Here is a 6303-nt window from a genome sequence, read left to right on the forward strand (position 1 = left end):
CCTGATGAACAGAGGCGGAGTGGCCCTCGTGTCGGTAGGGGGAAAACCCCCCAGACCACCGACCGCCTCAGCCTCCCCAAAATAATCCCCATAATTCTTCCTGCAGACCGTTGCTGCATGCGGAACGCCCTGTGTCTACGTATAAAGAATATTGTAATCTATTCGTTTCATTTTCAGAGCTGCCCGCTTGCGAAGGTCTTCTGCTCGGTCGGAGAAAACTCACATGGAGAGAGGGGAATGCAATCAGGTGGATCGGTTCTACCGGGGGAAATTAGACCAGCGAACTGACACGCACGTAAACGCTTTAAAAAATAATCATAAAATCAAATGCTGAGCCTTTGGATTTCATGCCTCACATTTGTTTAGAGCATTGTTGTGTGTGTGTGTTTGTGTGTGTGCGTGTGCGTGTGCGTGTGCGTGTGCGTGTGCGTGTGTGTGTGTGTGTGTGTCACTGGTGGTTGTTCTGTTCCCCATGTGTGAGGCATGTCCACTCAGTGCGGACGTGGTCTATGGTTTTGTTCTTCAGAGGTTGAAGAGCGTCGGCTGGAGGCCGGCAGCACACCGTCCCCCGTCTGAAGGCCGTTCTCTGTCCGCTCCGTTCACAGGGTTCAGCTTTTTGCTGGTTGCTACCCTGACCTCCTTCTTGCTATTGTAAAGCAGTGAAAGCTTTCCCAACAGATATCGTCTTCTGTCTGAACGCACTCAAGCGCCTCCAGATTTAAGAGGCTGCAGTTAACATTTTATGAGCACCCATCTTTGTTTTGATTCCCTACTGGGAGTTTTGCAAGGAGCTCAGGATATAGACACACACACACACACACACACACACACACACACACACACACACACACACACACACACACACACACACACACACACACACACACACACACACACACACACACACACACGTAGTGCCCCCTACTAATCTACCCCCCGCCACTTTAATCAATACAAAATCAACCTCACTAAATAACATGCAGACACACACACACACACACACTCAACACACACAAACACACACCCATAAATACTCAAACGCACGCACGCACACAAACACACACAACACATACACACACACTTACTCATATACTCATGCACACGCTGTGGCATCCTGCTCCTTAAACCTCGGCCCGGGTGGGCGGGTGGGTCCGGGGTTTAGTGTTGGACGGCGCATACCGCCGCCCCCCACTAAGCGGCGACAGAGAGCGTCACTTCTCACCCCCCAAATCAGGGAGATAGGGGACACCTGGCCGGTGGGAGGAGAAGGCCAGGAGGCCATCTTAAAAGGAGCACGAGAGCTGACGACAGGAGAGAACAGGAGCGACTGGCACGGGTGAAACGCTCAAGACCACATCCTATTAGAGGCTCACGGAGACCCTATGTGTAGTGATAGGGTTAGGGTTAGGGCTCTAACCCTAACCCTATTAGAGGCTCACGGAGACCCTATGTATAGTGATAGGGTTAGGGCTCTAACCCTAACCCTATTAGAGGCTCACGGAGACCCTATGTGTAGTGATAGGGTTAGGGCTCTAACCCTAACCCTAACCCTATTAGAGGCTCACGGAGGCCCTATGTGTAGTGATAGGGTTAGGGCTCTAACCCTAACCCTAACCCTATTAGAGGCTCACGGAGGCCCTATGTATAGTGATAGGGTTAGGGCTCTAACCCTAACCCTAACCCTATTAGAGGCTCACGGAGACCCTATGTATAGTAATAGGGTTAGGGTTAGGGCTCTAACCCTAACCCTATTAGAGGCTCACGGAGGCCCTATGTATAGTGATAGGGTTAGGGTTAGGGCTCTAACCCTAACCCTAACCCTATTAGAGGCTCACGGAGACCCTATGTATAGTGATAGGGTTAGGGTTAGGGCTCTAACCCTAACCCTAACCCTATTAGAGGCTCACGGAGACCCTATGTATAGTGTTAGGGTTAGGGCTCTAACCCTAACCCTAACCCTATTAGAGGCTCACGGAGACCCTATGTATAGTGATAGGGTTAGGGTTAGGGCTCTAACCCTAACCCTATTAGAGGCTCACGGAGACCCTATGTATAGTGTTAGGGTTAGGGTTAGGGCTCTAACCCTAACCCTAACCCTATTAGAGGCTCACGGAGACCCTATGTATAGTGATAGGGTTAGGGTTATGGCTCTAACCCTAACCCTAACCCTATTAGAGGCTCACGGAGACCCTATGTATAGTGATAGGGTTAGGGTTAGGGCTCTAACCCTAACCCTAACCCTATTAGAGGCTCACGGAGGCCCAATGTATAGTGATAGGGTTAGGGTTAGGGCTCTAACCCTAACCCTATTAGAGGCTCATGGAGGCCCTATGTGTAGTGCGTGTGTTTCCTGTGTGAGAGATCATTGTAATAAATGCCGAGTTCGGCTTAACCCTGACTCCGAAGTGTAATACGTACCTTGAACCCCTAGACATTGAGGAGCGGGTTACCACAACGCACACACACACACACACACACACACACACACACACACACACACACACACACACACACACACACACACACACACAGCTGAGAACGATTTGTATAAAGACCATTTAACGCAACAAATCAACATAGATAACCAAATGAAATACAGTATAAGAATTTCATGGTAAATCAGTGTAAGATAAAGTTACTATGTTGATGGTTCAAGCTGTTGAGAGCAGCATTCTCTGGCTTGTTGAACACCGAGGGCAGAGAGAGGGTTAGGGTTAGGGTTAGGGTTAGGGGCATGTGCTGACCTCTAAAGCATTCCCTCTCACTGTCACCTGGAGCCAGAACAGGAGCGGGCAGACCTCCACGGAACCATGGTGAATACCAGGAGGAACCAGGGAGGAACCAGGGAGGAACCAGGGAGGAACCAAGGAGGAACCAGGGAGGGGAACCAGAGAGAGGAACCAGGGAGGAGCCAGAGAGGAACCAGAGAGAGGAACCAGAGAGAGGAACCAGAGAGAGGAACCAGAGAGAGGAACCAGGGAGAGGAACCAGGGCGAGGAACCAGAGAGGAACCAGAGAGAGGAACCAGAGAGAGGAACCAGGGAGGAATCAGGGAGGAACCAGGGAGAGGAACCAGAGAGGAACCAGGGAGGAACCAGAGCCTGGACCAGGACCTCAAACTCAAATTCATTAGTGGTTCACGTGTGTGCTTGATTCCTGGATTCTGATTGGTTCTGATCTCTCTCTCTCTCTCTCTCTCTCTCTCTCTCTCTCTCTCTCCCCCTTCTCCTCGCCCCTCCTCCCCCCTCGCCCCTCTCCCCTCCTCAACACTATTGCCCGACTGGGGTCTTCCTCTGCTCCCTGATTGGTCAGTCAGCGGGGAGTAGAGTGTGATGAAGATGGTGGGAGAGGAAGAGGAGGAGGGGGGGCAGGAAGATTGAGATCTTCCCGAGGAGGAGGCGGAGCTCCAATTAACTCAGCGTCATTCGGAGGGTCGGTGTGTGAGGCTTAATTAACGGTTCGTTATTTTTGTGTTGTTTCCCCCCTCCTCTGCTCATCAGGCTGATTCGAGTCCCAGTTGGAACAACTTATCATTTGTGGCACTTTTTCAGTCTTCAAAACTCTCTTCAAAAGTATATTCTACTTCAACAGCTGTTTCCATATAACCTCTGTCTACCCCCATATGTCCCTGTACACTGGCCTCTGTCTACCCCCATATGTCCCTGTACACTGGCCTCTGTCTACCCCCATATGTCCCTGTACATTGGCCTCTGTCTACCCCCATATGTCCCTGTACACTGGCCTCTGTCTACCCCCATATGTCCCTGTACATTGGCCTCTGTGTACCCCCATATGTCCCTGTACAGTGGCCTCTGTCTACCCCCATATGTCCCATATGGTACGGATCATATTCATGCAGGACATCAGAGCACACATCAGAGCTCCATGAAGGGAGACTCACTGGTCCAAGACAACCAGAATAGTCACACCTAAACGCAAGCAGATATGTCCTGCATACGGTGAGGCTGCTGTCCAGAGTGCTGACACACACACACACACACACACACACACACACACACACACACACACACACACACACACACACACACACACACACACACACACACACACACACACACACACACACACACACACACACACACACACATCCAAATCTAAAGTTTGGTTGTTTTCCATTTCTTATCAACCCCTGTAATGAGCTTGCTGTATGGTACATGGCCCACTCACCAAACAGACCTTTGCCGAAGACTTTTGCAATATTTTCACTGTATTAATGAAAGTGAAATAAACCCCCAGTCTGCTTCCTGCCGCACCGACCACAACCCGCCTGAACCTTATCACACAACCCCTCATCAATATGAAGCTACACTCACTCCTTCAATAATACACATGTGGCCCAGTTCTGCTCTTTATCTGGTCCACATGGCCACTAAATATTGTACAGTAAACCAGAGGACTCTAGCCCTGAGCCAGAGATAGCTCTGAGAATCATTGACGACAACAGCCTCATTTGAATATTCCAGAGAGGAGAGCAGCGGACCGAGAGTGGCAACATGCCTTCGTCTATTTATATAATAAACCTATGACTTTGTGGTATGTGTGCCTGAATATCTGTGCATGTGTGTATACGTGTGTGCAGTGTGTGTGTGTATGCGTGTGTACAGTGCATGTGTGTATGCGTGTTTGCAGTGTGTATGCGTGAGTGCAGTGCATGTGTCTATGCGTGTTTGTGTATGCGTGCGTGCAGTGCACTCACAGATGATTGCATCTTGCAGATGGAGACAATGTAGATATGTGAGTGAGGAGAGGGGCGGTGGACCCAGAAACTCTAAAGGAGAATCAATAATGGATCGGAGGGCTTCCGCTCACAAAGCCATCCCACCAAAGAAGAACTAAAAGGTCATGTGATGATGACGACCCCCTGGGACACCGGAACAATGAGACGGCCCCTCCTGTTAGTTTATGCAACACCTCCAGACGCTGTGCTTTGGCTTCAGCCTCCAACAACGCAGCCTTCAGCTCTCTGCAGGGCGGTGGCCTCAAGTCCTAATGGAATGACTCCTTGTTGTCCTGCCGTCATGTTGTCAAAAGGTTCTTCCTCTTTTGTTGGTTATTTACCCTAAAGAAAAAAGCCAATTTGAAAAGGAATACCACATAAAGAATTATCTAAAGGAAAGCCGAAATCTCACCTCTCTCCCTGTCTCATATCTGTACAGGTGTGGTTAAACCTAACCCTACCCCGAACCCTGTATAGGTGTGGTTAACCCTAGCTCTAAGCCAAACCCTGTACAGATGTGGTTAACCCTAACTCTAACCCAAACCCTGTACAGGTGTGGTTAACCCTAACCTCTGTACAGGTGTGGTTAACCCTAACCCTAACCTAACCCTAAACTCTGTACAGGTGTGGTTAACCCTAACCCTAACCTCTGTACAGGTGTGGTTAACCCTAACCCTACCCCGAACCCTGTACAGGTGTGGTTAACCCTAGCTCTAACCCAAACCCTGTACAAGTGTGGTTAACCCTAGCTCTAACCCAAACCCTTTACAGGTGTGGTTAACCCTAGCTCTAACCCAAACGCTGTACAGGTGTGGTTAACCCTAACTCTAACCCAAACCCTGTACAGGTGTGGTTAACCCTAGCTCTAACCCAAACCCTGTACAGGTGTGGTTAACCCTAACTCTAACCCAAACCCTGTACAGGTGTGGTTAACCCTAACCTCTGTACAGGTGTGGTTAACCCTAACCTAACCCTAAACTCTGTACAGGTGTGGTTAACCCTAACCCTAACCTCTGTACAGGTGTGGTTAACCCTAACCCTAACCTAACCCTAACCTCTGTACAGGTGTGGTTAACCCTAACCCTAACCTCTGTACAGGTGTGGTTAACCCTAACCCTAACCTAACCTCTGTACAGGTCTAGTTTCCTTAGCTTGAAAACAAATCTGCATGTAAGGACATGCTTGGATATCTCCCCCCCTTCCCTCTGCATGCTACCGACAGACCCCACAGACGAATGCGTTCACACACCAGCTCTACAGACACACCAATCAAGAGGAAGACCTCCTCCTCCGTAGGAGGGGACTATACATGGGTCAATATACAGGTGGGATTCAAGGCATCAATGACATGGAATGATTAAACCCAGTGTTCAGGGGACTGTTTCCTCTGAGTGACTCTCTCGACATACTACTCAACAACTGTTCTCAGAGCCTCATGGGGCCTTAGCTTCAAGGGAATGGCTGGGATTTTAGATAGTAGATTGGGGTTAGAGAGAGATGATGATATGGGCGTGTGCGTGAGTGAGTGAGTGAGTGAGTGAGTGATGTTTGCGGGTGGGTGTGTA

The sequence above is a fragment of the Gadus morhua genome, chromosome 14, assembly GCF_902167405.1.
Source record: "Gadus morhua chromosome 14, gadMor3.0, whole genome shotgun sequence".
Lineage (NCBI taxonomy): Eukaryota > Metazoa > Chordata > Actinopteri > Gadiformes > Gadidae > Gadus > Gadus morhua.